This window comes from Myxine glutinosa, chromosome 6 (assembly GCF_964187855.1).
Source record: "Myxine glutinosa chromosome 6, kmMyxGlut1.1, whole genome shotgun sequence".
Classification (NCBI taxonomy): domain Eukaryota; kingdom Metazoa; phylum Chordata; class Myxini; order Myxiniformes; family Myxinidae; genus Myxine; species Myxine glutinosa.
The window spans coordinates 6544245-6567264 of record NC_136266.1 but is presented as its reverse complement, the minus strand read 5'-3'; positions in this window follow the sequence as shown (position 1 = coordinate 6567264).

Sequence of the window (23020 nt, the reverse complement as noted above, 5' to 3'; positions counted from 1 at the left end):
AGTCAACGGTTGTCGTCGACCCACCTGACGTGTATGTAACAAGCTTATTGTCCTCTTTCTGGAACTGAGTATTACAAATCAACAAATCAGCTCCATCAGCAAACTCCAAAATCCTTTCACCTTCTCCATTTCTCACACCATGTCCGTAACCCCCATGAACTCCCTCAAAACCATCCATACTCCTTCCCACATGTCCATTTAGGTCTCCTCCTACCACAACAACTTCCTCATCTTTCACGTTTTCCATCAGCTTCTCCATCGCACACCAGAACTTGTCCTTCTCTTCATCGCTTCGACCAACCTGCGGAGCATATCCCGAGATGACGTTCACCAAGAGCTTTCCAATCATCATTTTCACCATCATCAACCTATCACTCACTCTAGTCACACTCACCACACTGTCTACAAACTCCTCAGAAAACAGGACACCAACACCATTCACGCCCTCCGGGCACCCTTGCCACACAAACTTGTATTTCTGTCCCTGCCTACCCTTCACCATTCTCACACCACTTCCCTTCCATCTCGTCTCTTGCACACAACATATGTCCACTCTTCTTCTGACCAATACTTCCACCACTTCTCCTGATCTCCCTGTCATTGTCCCTACATTCCATGTCCCAAACCTCAGAAACCGATCTCCACTTCGGGCTGCACCCTGCCCATATGTAGTTGTAATTGTCATGGTTCTCTTTTTGAGGCAATGTTTTTATGGCCGGATGCCCTTCCTGACGCCAACCCTCTTAGTCGTCTCTTACGACACGCAGGGATACGGTGTTACGCCGAGCTTACGCCGGTGTTACGAGGGCTTAGGGAACAGGATACGGTGCAGGGATAGGAAGTGCGCGCCGAGGAGGGAGATGAAGGAGGTAAAGGAAAAATTAGAGGAGGTGGAAGAAGAGGTGAGTGAAATTAAGAAGAGACGGACAGAAACTAAGAGAGAAATACAGGAGGAGGTGATGGAATATGTGCAAGGTCGGTGCTCAACTCATAATGGTGTGCTCACTAAACAAATAAAGGGTTTGCAGGTGGCGAAGGAGGTGCGGAGACGAGGTGCCAAGGTGAGTGGCGATATACGTGGAAATGTACATGATGTGAGGAAAGCTTCAGTCGGCTTGGGGGTTGATGTGGACCCGGGTGTTCGTGAGAGGCCGTTGGTGAAGTGTGCGACAGGTACGGTGTGCGAAAAAAGAGGTGTGCGAGAATGTCCGACCATGGAGTGTGTGAGGAAAAAGTGCGCGCCGAGGAGTGAGTGTGCTGTCGAGAGTGAGTCGGTCGTAGCGCGTGTGCGAGGGAGCACATGGAAGTGCGGTGTGGTGAGTGTTATGGAGGAAGTAACGAGAGAGTGTGCGCAAGAGGATGCGTGAGAAAGGTGTGTAACGGACGGGTGCATGAGGAAAGAGTGCGCTGTCAAAAGTAAGGAAGAATGCACGCCTGTGGTGAGTGTTACAGAGGATGTAACGGGAGAGTGTGCATGAGAAAGGTGTGTAACGGACGGGTGCATGGGGAAAGAGTGCGCTGTCAAAAGTAAGGAAGAATGCACACCTGTGGTGAGTGTTACAGAGGATGTAACGGGAGAGTGTGCGCAAGAGGGTGCGCGAGAGAGGTGTGTAACGGACAGATGCGTGAGGAAAGAGTGCACTGTCGAGAGTAAGGGTGAGTGCGCTGTCAAGAGTGGTGGTGAAAGTAGTGAGAGTGACCCGGAGCGTGAGTTGGTTGTGACAGGTGAGAGAGGATGTACACCTGGAATGGAAGGATGCACACCTGGAATGGTAGAGCGTGTGTGGGAATGCACACTTGAGTTGGTAGTGAGGCACGTGGTTGGGTGTGTGAGTGAGAGCACACCTGTGATTGTCACAGAGGAGGTGACCGAGGAGGGAGCGCGAAGAGGTGTGTTGGTGAGGTGTGCGAACAACGAGAGTGTGCAAAGGTGTTCGGTGGTCAGGTGTGTGACCAAGTCTGTGAGTGGAATGAGTGTACCTGGGTGTGTAAGAGAAGGTGCAATGACGAGGAGCAAGGGAACAGCTGGATGTATGAGCAAGGAACGGGCTGCGGGGTGTAAGCATGCAGGCGAGGCATCGACGGTAACCGGGTTAGCGGTTAGAACGACATTTAGCCGAATCGGGCCCTCGGTGCGCGTCGGGCAGCTTCGCGTGCCAGCGGGGATCAGCGGGGATCCGAACCACGGCGGGTTCGAAAGGACCGCCGTACGTGATCCACGCTGGGCCGCGCTTGGAACGGCCGCGTCCGTGCTCCGCTAGGCGGAACGGGCAGCCCGATAGGAAGGGTCGTCATGGCGACCCCCTTTTGTTGAGGCGTTCCGGCAGGTCGAGATCGGGACATTGGATGGCTCCATGCCGAGGTGGTGCGTGGGATCTCGGCCCGGGTAAGCGCCCTTCCCTGCACCGAGTGCCGGACGCATCCAGCCGCCGGCACAAAACAACCCGCATTCATGGCTCGGCTGTACGAAGCCGAGCCTTAGAAGTGAATTGGCGCACCGAGAGGATCTAGTAAGTAGACGGGTGATGAGGTTAGTATTTTGGACCCAAAATTAGAAAAAGGCAAAATTTGATGATTGGCAAAGGATTGGCAGCGTGATGATTGGTAATGGTACAGTGATTGGCAGATGATTGGCAAATTTTTGATTTGTTGGATTTGGACGAGCAAAATTAATAGTGAGAGATGCCCCATGTGGTGGGATGGCCAATCCACCATCCCTCACAGAGGGGGGCAAAGGAGCACTAGTTTATGGGGTTGATGGCAGTGAAAACTAGCCCGGGTGGGTTAGGATATATCGTGTGTAGGGATCTAGAGATTGACATTAGGTAACTTTAAGGTTAGGTAGTGACTGACACCTGTAGTGGGGACGCAGGTAGATTAGTGTGGATGATAATGACGTGGTATGTGCTAGTTTAAAGGGAAGACGGGGAGCACTAAGTTAGCAGGGCAACAGGTAGTTGAGATGATGCCGTGTGAGTGTTGGAGGTGTATTCAAGTGTATTGAGCAGGGTATGAGTAAATGAGTGTGAGGAACAGGTGTGATTGCACAGGTGTGCAACTGGACAGGTGGATGGAGCAGTGTATGAGGGAGTAGTGGTGATTGCGTGTGGTGTTGACCAAATGGTCCAGGAAGAGGAGGAGGGTGCAGGTGGCACCAGGTGTGAGTGCACAGGTGTGCAACAACAGGTATGAGGAACAGGTGTATGGAATAAATGGTAGTGTGGAATATCTGGAGTATTGGAATGGATGGTCGTGGAGTGAGTAGGATGGGAACTGTGGAGTGGAGTGGATGTTGCGAAGGTGTGAATGGGGGAAGAGTGGACCCCCCTCACGGATACCCGGGGCGGGTAGTGTAAGTGTTAGGTAGAGGGTATAGGTAAATTGTGGTTGGATATTGGCATCTGTGGTGCGGGTGGAAGAATGGTGATTGGATGGGTGCATTAGTGTTGTGGAAATGGCTGGGCGTGTAGCCTGTTAGTGTGTGTAGTTGGTTTGGGCACTCCACCACTGTGAGGATGTCGGCCAGGTGAGGCCGCAGGTGGGCTCTGGGAGCCGGTAGAGTTGTTGTGGATGGGGCCCGAGGATCCGGAGGACCGACCCGGGTAGCCCAGTGCCAGAGGGCACCGAGTGGGGTGACAGAGCCAGGAGGGGCCTTCCCCAGTTAGTTAGGTTAGGGTGAGGAGCTAGGTAAGCTCGGGTGGCAACTACAGTGGTGGAGGTGTGCAGGTGGGTAGACCTGCTGGGAGAGCTACACGTCACAGCCCAGAAATTGTGCAAGGGCACCGGGAGATGAATCGGGGGAGTGAGACCCCAAATTGAGAAGCACCACAGTTTGGTCAATGGGAATTGGTTTTTAGAACCCATAGTGTAAGTTGGCCAATGGATTGGCAGGGAAAGACCCCGGGTAGTGTAACGTGTGTTAAAGTCATTTAGAGGATTGTTAGGATTGGAGTCTCCTCGCACCATCTGCATCCACTCACCTGAGGTGACAGGTACTCCACACCATGCCAGGTTGTTTTTATTATTTTTATGTGCAAATGTTTTCGATTGTGAGACGCATCATGACGTGGGTGTGACATTGTGCTTGATGTTCCATCTCTTCCTCCTTATGAGGATTGATGACGAATTGGGTGATGGCAAATCTTGGATAGAGGGATTGTGAAGACGAATTTGGTATAGGGGAAATATGGGGAAGACGTGACGGTAGCGACGGATTTGTAAATGTGTAGATTTTTGTACATATGGGGTAAGGGCAAGGGTAGTGTAGGTGACAGGGGGGGTGACGTACGGTAGGGACGAGCTTTCTCACTTCGCCCTCCGTACGCATTTCGCCTTGCATTGCCTTGTTTGATGTGTACCCTTGTGACCTTACCCCTCGCTCATTTGTCTTCCCCCTTTTGTCTCCCACAGGACCTGTGCGCCATTGGGCGCCGAGGGGAGCGTGCGTGAGTCGGCCATTGTGCGCCCGAAATTCCCTGAACCAGCTGTCTGCATCGATGCACCACATTATGGGCCACATGCCTGTGGCCGAGCACCACGTATGGACCCCATGGGTTGGGGCATGCCCCCTCTGCTGGAACCGGCCATGAAGGCCCGAAATCTTGCTGGCGGACCTTGGCCACTGGGCACCGATGCCCCACAGGTGAACCACACTAGTCGGCCCTGTGGGCCATAAATAAAGAAAATAACATGGACACGTTGGGTGCATATTATTGTAATACAAATAGGCCGCCAGCAAAGGAAAAGACGACAACTGGAAGAAATAGTAAATAGCCAGCAGAGGGAGCCGAAGAGGAAGAGACCACCTGCAGGGTTAGGGGTTGTTGATTTTATTTTTATTGAACATTGTTGAACTGTGGTGACTGCACCGATTGGTGCTTGAGGGTGTGTTGGTGCGTTATAGGTGCTTTCATGGTGCATTGATGCAGAGCAGACTGTCTCCCCCCCAGAAAGAACAATTACAGGTCCTGGGTTCGTTTTGTAAATAAAAGTAGCGTCAATTGTAAATAATGCTCCCCACCGTCAGTGTATAGTTTGAAGACCATTCCGCAATTCGGTTAACTGTGGGCGTGAGTCTGTTAGGCAGGGTGCAATGGAGCAGCGGGACACATTTATTTATGTTTTAAAACTGTCGCACTCAGGGTCAGGTTAAAAGTAGAGGGAACTACACCTACGTGTCACACTAAATTAAAGTTGTCGGCCCGGCACGTGCCTAAGAGGAGGAGGGTGCAGTGTTGCGGATATGAGGATTGTGTTTTCTTTATTGTGTTGTATTGTATAGTAAATTGTTGTAAATATCACCCTCTGTAAAATGTAATAATTCCTTGTAAATACCTCCGTAGTGTGAAGGTCAAAGGGCGTCTCGGTAGTTATTCCATAAACACCACATTGCAGGACACGATAAAACCCTTGTTCAGTAGCTTATATCTTATTATGTGTATTAGGGTAAGGCTGTGTCTCCCATTAATTTAAATACTCCATTGCACCAAGTGAAATAAGAGTAGATCCCCTTTCATTTCATTTCAATGGCCAACTGCATTTTGGGCGGTTTTCTTCAACCACCATTGGCCACGAGGCAGGGTTGGGAAAGAAGGGCGTGTCTCCACCTCGTCATAGAGGGGAGGAGTGAGCCAGCCCCGAACAACCAACCGAGCACGAGGGGTTTGGTTTGAGAGGGCGGAGGAAGAGCGTTTGGGGGAGGTCCGAAAAGGTTGAGGGGCGGGGCCTATATAACCCGCCGCGGGGGTGTCCCCCAGAGAGATGAGTCCAAGAGAGGAGACAAGCAGATGGGCTGGAGAGAAGTGAGAGAAAGGCTGAGCTGAGCTGCGTGGAGAGGTACACGAAAAGGAAGGGTCCAAGGGAAAGCCGAGGAGCTTTTACGAAGCAAGCTACACGAGAGATACAGCAGAGGAGTGCAGCCCCGTTTCAGCCAGCCGCGTGAAGCCCTGATGGTGTGCGCTGTAAAGCGGATTTCAAGGAGCCGCCGGCCCCCCCGCTTCCCGCCCGGAGTGGACCCGCTCGCTGTGCCCTGTGATCCCACCTGCTCATCCTTTCCAGCCATTCCTGCCTGCAAGTTCCCCATTTTGCCTACGTGAGTTTGTTTTGTTCGTGCTGTCCTGGGTAGTAACTAAGTCTGTATAAGCTAGTAATTTTCACTGTGTCACCTGCGTCTCATGTCCCCTGTAAATAAACGTGACTGCTTTCTTTTTGCTTATGTGTGTAAATAATAATAAACCCAGTTACTCTTCTGTACGTCTTCTTCCTCTTTGCATTCGGTCGCTTTAGAATTTTCCAGATTGAGTAGCTGTGGCGCGATACGGCCAACGTTTGGGTAAATCGGGTGAATCGGGGAAGAACAGTTCGGCCGCGGTTATACCTCCGCTCGGTAAAAATAACATCCTAATCCACGGACCGTAACAATATTATGGTTTGTTTATTACCTGGTGTGGTTGCATTATTGATTCGACTGTTTCATTCGCTGGTTCCATTGAGGGACATTATTTGCTGGGTTTCAACCAAGGATAACACATCTTTCTGCTGGGGACCCTCTCGGGGTTCGGAGGTCCACCGAGACCAGGGGTAAGGGGGGGGTAGCCCGTAAAACTAACTAATGTATGTGATGTGTTGCTGTCTGCTCTACCGGTCAGTTTTATCGTCTTGTGTCGGAGGGGAATTTAATTAGTGTGTGCACCAATGGATCTAACTAATGTATGTGATGTGTTGCTGTCTGCTCTTCCGGTCAGTTTTATCGTCTTGTGTCGGAGGGGAATTTAATTCGTGTGTGCACCAATGGATCTAACTAATGTATGTGATGTGTTGCTGTCTGCGCTTCCGGTCAATTTTATCGTCTTGTGTCGGAGGGGAATTTAATTAGTGTGTGCACCAATGGATCTAACTAATGTATGTGATGTGTTGCTGTCTGCTCTTCCGGTCAGTTTTATCGTCTTGTGTCGGAGGGGAATTTAATTAGTGTGTGCACCAATGGATCTAACTAATGCATGTGATGTGTTGCTGTCTGCTCTTCCAGTCAGTTTTATCGTCTTGTGCCGGAGGGGAATTTAATTAGTGTGTGCACTAATGGATCTAACTAATGCATGTGATGTGTTGCTGTCTGCTCTTCCGGTCAGTTTTATCGTCTTGTGCCGGAGGGGAATTTAATTAGTGTGTGCACCAATGGATCTAACTAATGTATGTGATGTGTTGCTGTCTGCTCTTCCGGTCAGTTTTATCGTCTTGTGTCGGAGGGGAATTTAATTAGTGTGTGCACTAATGGATCTAACAACACATGTGATGTGTTGCCATAAGGGACACCGAATGATCACAGAGGTTTGACATACCGGGGAGTGAGCCTAATCCCTCTTCTACCTATCACCCGATCATCCTCGCATGATCACAGCTGCACACTTGATCCGACATTCGGGCTACAGAACTTATTACATCGAGATTCCCTTTCCCGACAGACGAAGCACCGACCTATGCAGATCTACCTGGATCTATATATGCCCGACCCAACCAACATAACACATGTTTATTTATTCCATATACTTATTTTAATATTTTGATTAATGTAATTTTATATTTATTAAATTTATTAATGTAATTTTATATGATTAATATTATTTTTATGTACATTTGTAAGTTTTATGAAACAGTTTTATTATTGTAAACTTGACAAATTTCAGTCTTCGAACTGCCTTGCCCAGTGTTTAAATATTTCAATAAACCGAAATGAATGAATGAATGGACTATTTAACTTTTAAAATCGTTGATGTAATGAATACCGTCCCTTGGACCTATAAATTATATGATTTGAATGGGGAAGAAATCTTGGGTTCATTTTATTGACAAGAATTACAAAAGCCCCAAATAAGCAGATAATGCCCTTGAAAGCAATGGGTTGGCGCTTCACAATCCTCTACTATACACCGCTATGGACACTCGAGGGCCAAGTTCAGGGCATATAGTAGGGGGCATCTGCTGAGGTATTAAAAATAATAAATAAACAATCCATGTAATGGGGGACGTTCGCAGATCTGTGAACCCCAAACACAGAATCCTCAACTGAATAATCAGTCAAGGCTTAACTTCGAATCTATTTGACCTTGCCGGACCCCCAACCGGTCCCCGAAGTTTCGTCCAAATCCGTCCACAACTTTTTGAGATATCCTGCCATGTATCGTTTTTGGCCCCATCTCCCAATGGTGAAGAATCACTTTAAAATTCTAGTCACCGAATCCAGAGCTTTACCAAAATCTAATCATTTCGTCCTTGACACAAACGCTCCATCTCTGCCTGCGACCGTTCACTTGAACTAGACTCTTATATTCTGATGTGAAAAGCGAAATGTGCAACATTTAACAACTAAACGCGGACGTCGAAGGAAACACCGTTTAGAATTCCTGCCCGTTGTGTGTTTTCTCTTGAACTTCTCCCGCCGCTGGTCGTTTGTTTTGACCAAGCAGGAGTTAAATTAATTGAAATGATTTAATCTGAAAGCTCCGGTGAGTAATCCTCAAGCGATCCCTTGTTATTATCTTCCACTGATTTTAAAATAACATTTACCTCAGCTGAGGAAGAAGCCAGGACGAGCATTTCATGCGATCCACAGGTGCTTGGAGTGCTGACCACGCCCAAAAGGTGAATTATTGTGTTATAGAGAAGTAAAGTCGTCCTGGTTTTAACAATGTTTCATTCATAATTCAGCCATTCTGCTCGCTGTCTGCGGAAATATTCACATTTCTTCTTTGACCAAGTTGCACTTTCACCCCTGATCGTTTGCCCTCCACTTCCGCCTCTGCCGTTGCCGAGCAACGGGTTTTGAGACAGATCTTCGAAGGAATGAGGGAGAAGAGTGAAGGATGAAAGAATGAGGTGAGCAGCAGGGACGTGTTCCATCAGCAAGCCGCTTGTAATGACGATAATAACAGGTGTCGAACACTCCGCTCTGTTACCTTGGAGTGTTTACTTGAGCGCTTTGAATCAAGCGAGCCGCTTGGCGAGCGGTAAGCGAGCTGCTTGCTAACGGAACACCCTGGGAATTTAGGCCCACATGGTCCGCCGGCTGGTCGTGCACCCCCACCCCCAGTACCATACCTGGGTGGCACCTTTTGATTCCTTTGGATGTCCTGCGTGAGTAATACGATGTTAACATAAAATATATTGGGTTGGATATTTGTACTTCAGGTACCTTGTTGATAGGTGCCCATAGTCACGTGACGTGAACTTCATACTCTGAAATTTCGGGAATATGGTTGCTCAGCAACCTCCTGCCTCAATTTGAATAAACCTTTCGTTGATTGTTGCATATCATTTGAAAGGTTAAATCAATTGTCTGTTCAATGATGCAGCAAATATTCATTTCTGATGAATATTCATCCGAACAGTCATGAAATCACAATAATAAACGAGATCATCACAAGGAAGGGCACACATACCTCCACCTGACTGTTTATTTATTATTATTATTTTTGTATACAAGATCGAGGTTCGTGTAAGAGCTAACATTGATCACAAAAAAACAAACTGACACATAAAACGTATGATAAAGGGAGCAGGAGACGACATGGAGAGCAGGGATATCGGGAGATCTGTGGGAGGGTGAGGGCTTGGGGGGAGGAGGCATGGGAAGGGGGTGGGGGAGGGGGTGGGAGAGGTAATAAAAAACACATGGACACTGCTAGGTCTTCCAGGAAAGAAGTCGGTATTTCAAAAAAGTGGGTATGGGGTGAATTAACAGGGGTAGAAAAGATCAAGGTTTTGGATGGGGGAAGATAAGAGATGGTGGTGAACAGCTGTTTTAAAGACCTGGAGGGAGGAGTGGGATTGAAGAGAGTGAGGGAGTTTGTTCCAGAGGCGGGAGAAAAGAGGAGTGAAGGAGTGAAGGTGAGCAGAGAGTCTTGATTTTGGCAGTTTCACCAGAAGAGGGTTGCTGGCAGATCTTGTGCGACCTGCAGGAATATTTGGGGGACAGAGCCCAGAGAGAGTTGGGGGAGCAAGGCCCGAGAGGAGTCGGTAGAAGATGGAAAGACCACCAACCTGCCTGCGGTGAGTAACTGAAAGGCCCTCGGAGATAGCGTCATCGCGGGAGATTCCAATGATTCTAAACGCTTTGGTTTCAACATCGTGAAGACGAGCTTGGTGTGAGGCAGGAACACCAGCCCAGAGGGGAGAACAGTATTCCATTGAGCTGCGGATGAAAGCCTTGTATGTGGTGAGGAGCTCAGGTGTGCCAAGGAAGGACTTCACACGACGGAGGATGCCCATTCGGCGACTGGCTTTGGAGGCCAGCTTGGAAATGTGGTTTTCCCAAGAAAGATCATGGCAGATAGTGAGACCCAAACGCTTGAGTGACAGAACTTCTTGGAGAGGATTGTTCAGAAAGTAGATGGGAGGGTTGTCCAGTCGGTCTTTTCGGAGAGACATCGTAAGAGTGTGAGATTTGTCAGGTTTGCAAGACATGTTCCACTTGTTTGAACAGTCTGATTTTGTCTAGGTCTGCAGAGAGTGAGGAGGCTGCAGACTGCCGATCTGAGGGATGAGGAATTGACCGGCAGAGAGTGGAGTCATCAGCAAAGAGATAGAGAGGATTTTCCAGAGACTCGGAGAGATCATTGATGAAGACCAGAAAAAGCACAGGGCCCAGAACACTGCCTTGGGGAACTCCAGCCTGAACAGGAAGGGGAGATGAGAGAAACCCTTTCAGGGCCACACGTTGACTACGACCAGAAAGGAAGTCCGCAAGCCATTTTTGGAGATTTCCATGGATTCCATTGGAGGAGATTTTGGTGAGCAGAGCGGGGTGCCAGACCGTATGGAAGGCACGAGATATGTCAAAGGCGACAGCTCTAATTTCCTGTTTGACATTGAGGACCTCCATCCATTGTTGAGACAGCAGAAGCAGCATGTCCAGAGTGGAGTGACCTGGTCTGAAACCAAAATGATGATCCGAGATCAAGCCATTGGAGAAGAGGAAGGATTTGATGTCAGAAGCGATAATTAATTCCATGACCTTGCTGATTATTGGGAGCAGGCTGATTGGTCTGTAGTTGCAAGGATCTGTTTTTGCACCTTTTTTGTGTGAAGAGGTAATGTTGGCTGATTTCCAAGCTGATGGCAGATGACCTTGAGCAAAATAGAGGGTGAAGAGAACAGACAGAGGCTGTGAAAGAGTGGAAGAACAGGATTTTAGGACCCTTGGGCTGATGCCGTCTGTTCCAGTTGCAGAATCATTGTCGAGGATTGACAGAAACTTATCCACCTTGTCAGGGGAGAAGGACACGGAGTCCAGAAGCAGCTGGGTTTGACTGGGAAAGGTAGGTACAGAGGCAAAATGGGTCCGGGACACAATATTTTGAGGCAAACACAGAGTTGAGGCATTCAGCTTTTTCACGTGCGGAGTCAGCTGTGTATCCGTTTGAGGTAAGGGAGGGGATGGAAGGGGAACAAACACCAGAAACAGATTTGACCAGACGCCACCAGCATTTGGAAGAGGGAGACAGGTTTGAGAGTTCAGTCTTGAGAGTGGAGAGATATTGTTTCCTTGCTCTCCTGAGAGTGGACACACACTTGTTCCGGGATTTATGAAAGGAAATTAGATTTCCTTCCGTTGCATTTGTCTTACAGGAGGCGAAGTCAAGTTCTTTCAGGGCAACTGCCTCACCACAAGATTCCGTTTACCATGGACAGGAGGAAGGGTATGACAACTGAAGACGAGATGGGATAAATCTGTGCATGAGAGAGAGCAGTTTACTTTGGAAGAATTCCCAGGATGAGTTGATGTCAGAGGCAGTAGAGATAGGAGACCAATCCAGATGATTGATGGTTGCTTTAAGACTGTGCCAGTCGGCCCGAGTTAAATGCCAGACTCGTCGACGCTGAGGAGGCTCTCTGGGAATGGCCAGAGAGATGTCCACTTAAACAAGCATATGGTCAGATGAACCGATTGGAGCAGAAGAAGAGCAGCAGACATTTGCATGGAAGTTAGTCATAACCAAGTACATAAGAGAAGATTCTCCGTTGACTGAGATCCAGGTCGGGAAATTGACAGATTGTGTCAGTCCCAATGAGTTGCAGAAGTCCTTTGCTGAGGAGCCGTGGCTGGTGAGAGAGATACCCACACCCAGCCAGCTGGCATGATGACAATTAAATCACCACATATGAGGAAAAGAGAGTTGGAATGATTGGATAGAAGTTGGTCCATGTTATCAGACAGCGAGATGTAGATGGAGTCATCACTGTTTGGTGGATGTGTTCCGGATTCGTCATGTCCGTTGTTGTGGTTATCATCCACTGTAATCATTTTTGGTTGCATGTACTATTATTGTTATCGTTTAAGTGAATTGGAAATAACTGTTTTCAAAAGGTAAAAAAAATTAATGTTTTAAAAAGAAACCGGAAACCGGATCGGGAACCGGATGAAGAAGAAGAGGAAGAAGCAGAGGAGGAAGAGGAGAAAAGGGAGGCGCAGTGAGTGAGGTAGGAGAAGGAGCCGAGCTGCGTTGAGGTTTTGAGCAAACGCTGGCGAACGGGGGTCTCAAGTGAACTTTGGGTTTCCTGGGAAAGGGATTCCTGCGACAGAGTTGTTATCGCTGTGACAGTTAAACCTGTGTGACAGGTTTTGCAGTTGATTCCAAAGAGAATCATTGGAGTGCCGTTACGTTCCGAGAACGGACTGTTGGCCATTTTCCCTTGCGCCTGATTTCGCATCGCTCCAGGTTCTTCACCTCGCTTCAACCATTTTCACAACCATCCAGACGTTAATCTGGTGTGTGTGTGTAATGTGGATTTTGAGTGGGAATTTGCGGTTCGCTGATTGGGAGCCGTTGAACGTCCATACCCGAAGGTGTGATTTCCCAGCCGCCTCTTGAGGACACTTTTGCCTATCTTTGGCAGTGTGACTGTCAACCGAGCGGGATTCTGGTCTCGATACAACATCGTTCTGACGATCACTGGAGCGTGGATCGACTTTCGTTTGAAGCTGGGACAGAGACATTGGGAATGTTTTTTTTCACTCACTTGGAGCACAGTGAGTTCTATTATGCGAAACTGATGGTACCATCATAGGAATGATATATTGGTTGTACCTTTGATTAATATTGTTATTGTACTGTTATTCTTGTGTGACCTTAATACAATACTTGTTTGTTGGTAACAATTGGTGTGGTTTCACCATTGATCTTTGACACACAGAATAACACATCTTTCTGCCGTGACTCCTCTCGGGGCTCGGAGGTACACCGTGACCGGTGTTTGGGGAGGAGCACGTAACAGAAATTTAGGGCTCGTCTGGGATAGAATTCCGCAACATTCCCAAAATTCCCAAATTTGGAATTTTCTAACATTCCCAAATTTTTCTAAAAAATTGAAAATTTTTGTGTGAAGGTTAATAGGTGCTAACTGATAGTCACCATGGTGTTTGACGCAGAAAAGTTTGCGGCGTCCCCTAATGAGGCACAGTTCCAGGCATTAAAAAGATCGGAACTCATGATATTGGCCAAATATTTTAACTTGGAGGTCCGAGTTAGTATGAAGAAAGCAGAGATGCAGACATTGGTGGTAGAGTCTCTAGTGGGACAAGGAACATGGGAAGAGCCTGAACTCTCCAGCCTGAACAGGAAGAGGAGATGAGAGAAACCCATTCAGGGCCACACGTTGACTACGACTAGAGAGGAAGTCCGCCAGACATGCGTGGAGATTTCCATGGATACCAAAGGAGGAGGGTTTGGTGAAATCGAAATTGGAAATTGGAATGGAAAGCCGAGGAAAGAAGAGCAAAGGAAAGAGCAGAACAGGAACGAGAACTCGAGGAAAGAAGAGCAGAGGAAAGGAGAGCCGAAAGGGAGTTAAAGGAACGTGACATGGAGTATCAGAAGGAACTTAAACTCAAGGAGCTGGAATTACTGGGAGAACGGAGAGAAGTAGTATCCATGCCAGCTAGTTTGACAACTACTGAGAACTCTTGGTATGTTGGTAGGCATGTGAGGCTGGTTACACCCTTCAATGAAAAGGAGGTGGCCAAGTCATTTTTACATTTTGAGAAAGTGGCTCAAAGGCTAAAATGGCCTGTGAGGTCCTGGACTATGTTAGTGCAAAGTGTTCTGGTGGGTAAAGCTCAAGATATCTATTCGGCTTTACCGATTGATCAATATGCAGATTATGAGATAGTGAAGAAAGCCATTCTCAAAGCCTATGAATTGGTCCCTGAACCTTACCGGCAAAAATTCAGGAATGCCAGGAAGAGGGAGAGTGAGACCCATGTGGAGTTTGCCAGAATGAAGGAAACCATGTTTGATAGGTGGTGTGACTCGAAGGAGATTGGGAAAGACTTCAACCTGTTACGACAATTGATCTTGGTGGAGGAATTCAAACAGTGTGTCCACGTGGACATTAAAGTACATCTGGATGAGAAGAAAGTACCAGAGTTGTATGAGGCAGCAACCGTGGCAGATGACTATGCCATGACACACAGGATGGGGTTCCACAAACCTAACTTCCCACCTAGAGTTTTATAGGGGAGATATAGTAAATCAGATTCGGAGAACAGATTTTCATGGAGGCGGCCTAGAGAGGACTATGGGGACAAATCTGATACCGCGACTTTTAGGGGTCAGAAGACTACAGTTCCAAGACAGACTTATCTTCCGGGGGGCCCGAGGCAGACCACGAGTTTTTCCTCCGGGCCGACTTGCGCTTTTTGCAAGAAACCTGGGCATTTGATGTCCCAATGTTACGCCCTGAAAAGGAAAAATCAGGAGCTGAGTCAAACTAGTGCAACTCCGAATGCATTGGCCAATGCGAGAAATCGTCCTTGGAGGACAGTGCCTTGTGAAGGTTCCCATACCAAAGTTACGGCATCACAGAACGACCTTGTTCAAGAGGGTTACAAACCTTTTATTTCAGGGGGGGTTTGTGTCACTGGATGGAGACTTAACGAACCAGAGACCTGTTAGGGTATTGAGGGACACAGGAGCACATCAATCTTTGATGCTTGAAGGCATTTTGTCATTGTCAGAGAAGACGGCAACTGGTGTTAGTGTTCTTTTACAGGTCGTTGGTGGCTATGTTAAAGCTCCTCTTCATGTCATCCATTTGAAGTCTGATTTGGTGTCGGGACCGGTCACTGTGGGGTTACAAGCCACTCTTCCTGTCGAGGGAATCTCTTTTATTATCGGGAATGATTTGGCCGGTGGTCGAGTTTCTGCTAATCCGATGTTGGTTGAAAAGCCCAGTATGGAAAATAACACCGCACAGTTAGAACAGGAGATTCCGGGTATCTTTCCATACTGTGCAGTGACTCGTGCTATGGGTAGGAAGCGCTCTGAAGAGAAGGAAAAGGAGGGCGATGTGGATTTGGGTTCCTTTGAGGTATTGGAGGAAAATTCTGAAAGAGGTAATAGGAAAGGGAGTGACATCAAGGAACCGAAGGAAAAGGTGGCATCTGGAACAAAAGAGGAAATGGAGTGTCCGTCGGAGACATCTGGGAACGAGGTTGAACAAACAGTGCTGGTCCGAAAGAGACTTGTTGAAGAACAACACGGAGATTCGGAGATCCGGAGTTTAATTGTTAAAGCCGTTACAGAGGAAGAGGCTATGAAGATACCTGTTGGTTACTTCATGAAAGGGGAAATACTCATGAGAAAATGGAGACCACCGGAGGTGCCAGCAAACGATGATTGGAAAGTTCATTACCAAATTGTGGTGCCACCGCCGTACCGGAAGGAGATATTGAGTTTGGCGCTAGAGACACCTTTGGCCGGGCACCTTGGAGTGAACAAGACCTGTGACAGAATATTGGTACATTTTTTCTGGCCAGGATTGCGACGTGATGTGGCGGAGTTCCTTAAATCTTGCCACTCTTGCCAGCTGGTGGGAAAACCTAATCAGAAAGTCCCATCCGCACCTTTAAAACCAATTCCAGCTTTTGGAGAGCCATTCAGCCGAGTCATTATTGACTGTATCGGCCCTTTACCTAAAACTAAGGCTGGACATCAGTATTTGCTGACCATCATGTGCACTTCCACAAGGTTCCCAGAGGCAGTGCCTCTTAGAAAAATTACTGCGGCAGTTATTGCGAAGGCCTTGATTAAGGTTTTCACTTTCGTTGGCCTACCTTAGGTCATCCAGTCTGATCAGGGTTCCAATTTGATGTCAACGCTTTTTCAGCAAGTGGTACACCTGTTGGGAGTGGAGCAAGTAAGATCAAGTACTTACCATCCCGAGAGCCAAGGGGCCTTGGAAAGGTTTCACCAGACATTGAAGAATTTGATCAGTGGGTATTGTTTTGAATGTGACAAGGATTGGGATGAAGGAATACCCTTATTGTTGTTTGCTATGAGGGAATCTGTTCAGGAGTCATTGGGATTCAGTCCTTTTGAACTTGTGTTTGGACATGCAGTGCGAGGACCATTGAAATTAGTGAAAGAACAGTGGCTACAGGAGGAGTCACAGTCAACAGTGGTAGAGTATGTGTCAACGGTTGGGCACAGATTGGCAAAGGCTTGTGAAGTTGCAAGAAGAAACTTGAAAGTGACACAGGATAAAATGAAAGTGAGACATGACAAGAAATCTCAGGTAAGAAATTTCAGTCCTGAGGACCAAGTGTTAGTGTTGTTTCCTGTTCCAGGTCAGCCACTACAGGCTAGATATTTTGGTCCCGATGCAATCGAAAGGAGGGTTAATGAAACAGATTACGTGGTGACAACTCCCGACCGACGGAAAAAGCGGCAGCTGGGTCATGTCAACCGACTGAAGAAATGTTATGAGAGGAAGCCTGTGGGAAAAATGGTTCCTGTCTCACCTGTCGTGCCTGTAGTCGGGGTGCAAGAGAATCCAGAGGTTGAGGCCAGTTTGAAGTTTGATAACTTTGATGACCAGGCTTGTCCCAGATTGACGAACACGGAAGTGTTGAGTCATTTAGATGAGAAATTAGGTCATTTGACTAGGGAACAACAAGGACAACTATCCAGCCTAATTTTTGAGTTTGCACATTTGTTCACAGATGTACCTGGTCGTACTGACTTGGTATATCATGATATTGAGGTTGGGGAAGCCACTCCTGTGAAGCAACACCCCTATCGCATGAACCCTGTGAAGATGGAGTATCTTCGGAAGGAGGTTCAGTATATGTTGGAGAATGACATCATCGAACCAAGCAGCAGTGAATGGAGCTCACCATGTGTGTTGGTTCCAAAACCCGACAGCAGTTTTCATTGTTGTACGGATTTAAAACGGGTTAATGGAGTGACCAAGACCGACTCATATCCCATCCCAAGGATTGATGACTGTATTGATAGAATAGGCCCAGCTAAATTTGTAACTAAATTTGACTTGCTGAAAGGGCATTGGCAGATTCCTCTTACTGATAGAGCCAAGGAAATCTCGGCTTTAGTCGCACCAAATGGGTTGTATCAGTACAAGGTTCTTCCCTTTGGATTGAAAAACGGGCCTGCTACATTTCAACGGCTGATTAATAAGCTCATTGCAGACCTTCAGGGGGTGGAGGCTTATCTGGATGATGTCATCATCCACACCATGACCATGGAAGATCATATTAAACAAATCCATGCATTTTTCAAGAAACTGACCGAGGCAGGGTTGACCATCAACTTATCTAAGAGTGAATTTGTAAAGGCACAAGTGGTGTTCCTAGGCCATGTAGTAGGTCAGGGTCAGTTGCAACCAGTGACAGCCAAGATAGAAGCCATTGATCACTTCCAAGTTCCAAAAGGGAAGAAGGAGCTTATGAGATTATTGGGTATGGCTGGTTGGTACCGGTGGTTCTGCAGGAATTTTTCTGATGTGGTAGCCCCTTTAACGAATTTGCTGAGGAAAGAGACCAAGTTTATTTGGAATGACAAATGTCAAGCTGCCTTTGCCCACGTCAAAGCAATATTAATGAGCTCTCCTGTCCGAGCAGCCCCGGATTTTCAAGCACCTTTCAAGTTGGCCATTGATGCAAGTGATGTGGGGGCTGGGGCAGTTCTATAACAGGAAGATGAGGATGGAGTGGATCACCCGGTGTGCTACTATTCCAAAAAGTTTAACAAACACCAGGCAAATTATGCCACCGTGGAAAAAGAGACCCTTGCTCTCCTGCTAGCACTTTAGCATTATGAGGTGTATCTCGGAACCTTTCCTATAAAAGTCTTCACTGATCACAACCCCTTAACCTTCATTCACAAAATGAAAAATAAAAATTAGAGGTTGATGAGATGGAGTTTGGCTTTGCAGGAGTTCAACTTGGAAATTGCGCATGTAAAGGGCAGGGACAATATCGTTGCTGATGCTTTATCCAGAGTGAACTAACTTTGGAAATTCCTGTAGGTTGTTTGGAAGTTTTGTTGCTTTATTTTGGGGAATATTAATTATTGTTGCTCACGTGAATTGATCATTTGGGGGTGAGGTTTACTTTTGTTTGTTAAAAGTGTTTTTGTATGCAAACAAAGTTTTCACGATGTTCCAACTTTCTTTCTTGAAGGGGGGGAAGTGTTATGGATTCGTCACTTCTGTTGTTGTGGCTCTCATCCACTGTAAACATTTTTGGTTGCATGTACTATTATTGTTATTGTTTAAGTGAGATAGAAATAACTGTTTTCAAAAGGTAAAAAAGTTAGTGTTTTAAAAGAAACCGGAAACCGGATCGGGAACCAGACGAGGAAGAAGCAGAGGAGAATGAGGCGGAGCGAGTGAGGTCGGAGAAGGAGCCGAGCTGTTTGGAGGTCTGGAGCAAACGCTGGCGAACGGAGGTCACTAGCGAACTTTGGGGTTTCCTGGGAAAGGGATTCCTGCGACAGAGTTGTTATCGCTGTGACAGATAAACCTGCATGACATGTTTTGCAGTTGATTCCGAAGAGAATCATTAGAGTGCCGTTATGTCCCGAGAACGGACTGTTGGCCATTCTACCTTGCGCCTGAATTCTAATCGATCCAGGTTCTTCACCTCACTTCAACCATTTTCACAACCATCCAGACGTTAATCTGTTGTGTGTGTGTGTAGCGTGGAATTTGAGTGGGAACTTGCGGTTCGCCGTCTGTGAGCCATCGAACGTCCATACCCGAAGGAGTGATTTCCCAGTCGCCTCTTGAGGACACTTTTGCCTATCTTTGGCAGTGTGACTATCAACCGAGCGGGATTCTGGTCTCGATACAACATCGTTCTGACGATCGCTTCAACATCGACTTTGGCTTGATGCCAGGATGCGGGATAGAGACATTGGGAATGTTCTTTTCGCTCACTTGGAGCACAGTGAGTTACATTGTACAAAACTGATGGTACCATCATAGGAATGATATATTGGTTGTACAATTGATTAATATTGTTGTTGCTGTTATTCTTGTGTGACCTTAACACAATACTTGTTTGTTGGTAGCAATTGGTGTGGTTTCACCATTGATCTTTGACACACAGAATATCACATCTTTCTGCCGTGACTCCTCTAGGGGCTCGGAGGTACACCGTGAAGGGGGTTTGGGGAGGAGCAAGTAACAAGCTGATATTTGGACATGCCAATGACCAGGTGATTTGGCTGCAAAAGCTATTTTTACTCACGCCAGGGAGTAATGCATTCACTCGTGTCCGAGTGTGTGTGTGTGTGTGTGTGTGTGTGTGTGTGTGTGTGTGTGTGTGTGTGTGTGTGTGTGTGTGTGTATGTCTGTCAATGAAAGAGAGGGATAGAATTGTGAGGAACAGAAATGAAAAAACGAGATGTGTGTGTGCTCGTGTGTTGGTGAACAAGATATCTGGAAAAGTTCTGAACGGATTTGGATGAAAGTTGGTGGGATGAATGCCCTTGGGATAAGGAAGAATTGATTAGTTTTTGGTGAAGCTCAGGATATTATTCCCGATCCAGGAATTTTTTGAAGGATTTTTTTACCTTTGGAAGATAGGGCTCATTTTCTTTTAACATTATCTTCTATTTATTCTATATTTAACATTGTGATATGAAAATAGTTTTCATATTTGTTGTAAATGTAGTTTAAACTCGTGGTTATGCGTTAGAGCAGTGTATTTTTTTTCGCAGCGTCATCTTCAATGTTCATTTTTTTTTCTAATAAAGACATTCTGTCATTTTAAAATCACCAAAGTGTGTATTAGGTTTTCACGTTTCATAAAATGTATCGTTTGATACGTATAATGCTTTAAAACTGTTTTTTTTTTTTTGTTGTTTTTTTTTTTTTTAACCTCAGAAGAGATATCAACATTTAATAGCTCAGCGAATGTCATTCGCGGTGTCAGTATTTTATGAACTTATAAAGACTTAGTTCCAGATTTGTCAATGGCTGAGGTATATTAACAAACAAATAAAACAGATTTGGCAAAATTCCAACTTTAAAAAAAAAAGTTCGCATATTCACCCAGGGTTGTGAGTGGCTGAAGAAGAAGAAACCTCGCATGGGCTTCCCGGACCAAATAAATCATTCTGTTTCTGGCTCAGCGATTTTCAGGTTTTTTTATTTATTATTATTCATTTTTTGAATACAATATCGAGGCTCGTGAAAGAGCTAACATTAATCACACAGAAAGACAAACCGACACATAAAACATATACCATGGGGAGCGGTAGACAAGATGGGGCAAGAGGGGGAGGAACACAAACACAACGTCTGAGAGCAGGGACATCGAGAGATCTGTGGGAGGGAGAGGGCTTTGGGGCGGGGAGGCATGGGAAGGGAGGGGGGGGGGTGGGAGAGGTATAAAACATGTGGACACTGCCAGGACTTCCAGGAAAGATGTTGGAATTTCAAACAAGGTGGATCTGGGGTGAATTCGTGGGGGAAGAAAAGATCAAGGTTTTGGATGGGGAAAGATAAGAGATGGTGGTGAACAGCTGTTTTAAAGACCTGGAGTGAGGAGTGGGATTGAAGAGAGTGAGGGAGTTTATTCCAGAGGTGGGAGTGAAGACGAATGAAAGAGTGAAGGTGAGCAGAGAGCCGAGATTTCGGCAGTTTAACCATCAGAGGGTTGCTGGCAGATCTTGTGCGACCTGTAGGAATATTTTGAGGACAGAGCACAGACAACGCTGGGGGAGCTCGGCCGGATAGGATTCGGTAGAACACAGAAGGACCACCAACCTGCCTGCGGTGAGTGGGTGAAAGGCCTCGGAGTTCGCTTCATCGCGGGAGATTCCAATAATTCTGAAAGCTTTGGTTTCAACAGTGTAAAGACGAGCTCAGTGTGGGGCAGGAGCACCAGCCCAGAGGGGACAACAGTATTCCATTGAGCTGCAGATGAAAGCCTTGTATGTGGTGAGGAGCTCAGGTGTGCCAAGGAAGGACTGAGCACGACGGAGGATGCCCAGTCGGCGACTGGCTTTGGAGGCCAGATTTGAAATGTGGTTTTCTCAGGAAAGATCATGGCAGATAGTGAGACCCAAAAGCTTGAGTGACAGAACTTCTTGTAGAGGATTCTTCAGAAAGTATATGGGAGGGTTGTCCAGTCGGTCTTTTCGGAAAGACATAGTAAGAGTGTGAGATTTGTCAGGTTTGCAAGACATGTTCCACTTGTTTGAACAGTCTGTGATTTTGTCCAGGTCTGCAGAGAGTGAGGAGGCTGCAGACTGCAGACTGCCAATCTGAGGGATGAGGAATGGAGCGGCAGAGAGTGGAGTCATCAGCAAAGAGATGGGGAGGATTGCGTTTGTACTACACCCAATCGTTTTATTGCGTCCCCATCTATTCAGTCCTATGCTCAACACCTTCGTCATTCTGGTTTACAGTTGTTGAGCAAACGCAGGAATTGTCTTCTCTTGCGTTTTGGTCTTGGTCTTTTAAAATGTGATCGTCACCGTGACATTCTTCCTCCGACCCGACAATCCGTGTCTCGATATAATATGCAACTCAGGAATGCTCAACATCTTGACCTACATCGGTGTAAGACTCAGAGATACAAGAATTCAACAATTCCTTTTTTGATTGAAATGCTTAATTCTGTTACGTAGGTGCATCTTACCATAATTCAACAAATGTCCATCTGTCTGTTCGGAGGGAACCGTAAAAACTGCTGAACCGATCGCAAAGATATTTTGGGTGGGTAATCCTGGGACCCCTGGGAGTAAAATAGGCTATTTAGTTTTCCCAATTTCAGCTTTCGTCTCCAGCATTCTCAGGTTTGGACTCCCACATAACATTCGCGTTCGCGTAATGTTCATTGTGATGATGTTCTCATTGTGACGATGTTGTGACGATGTATGTGTTCACGGTAGTGTTTGACGTGAAGGTGTGAACGTAATTTCGTAATGTTTTTCATTTCGTAATCCTTTAATGAACGTTTAATGTTTAATGAACGTTTTGTAGCGGTTACCGCTGGATGCACACAATCGCCTTGCACCGGCCAGAACACGGCCAGACGCGCCTCTCCCGGGCATGCCCGGACTCACTGTTCCCGGGCATGCCCGAACCTCCCGGGCACGCCCGGTCTCGTCTTTCCCGGGCATGCCCGCTCTCGCCTTTCCAGGGCTCGCCCAGAGCGTCCGGGCATGCCCGCTATCGCCTTTCCAGGGCTCGCCCAGAGCGTCCGGGCATGCCCGCTCTCGCCTTTCCAGTGCTCGTCCAGAGCGCCCGGGCACGCCCAGCCTCGACTTGCCAGGCCGCAGCCAAACACGCCCGGGCAGGTCCAGACTCGCCTTTCCAAGGCTCGCCCTTGACACCCGGGCATGCCCGGTATAGCTTTTGCCGGGCAAACTTCCCGACATAAATGTGTATATATATTGCTGCCCGATAAACGGGCTTGGGAGAATACCTGAGCTGTTTTGTTTCAATAAAGCAACTCGGATGAATTCCGTCTTTGGTCGCGTCAATTCTTTCGACTCGCGTTGGAGCGCAGTTCCTTCATTGGTGACCTACCGACATGGATACGGCAGTGACGCTTAAACTGCCTACCTTCTGGGAGGCTCACGCGGCTGTTTGGTTCGCTCAGGCAGACTCTCAGTTCGCCCTGCGAGGCATCACCGCGGACGACACCCGCTTCCACCATGTTGTGGCGGCGCTCGGTTCCGCCACCGCGGCCCGCGCCTTGAGCCTCCTC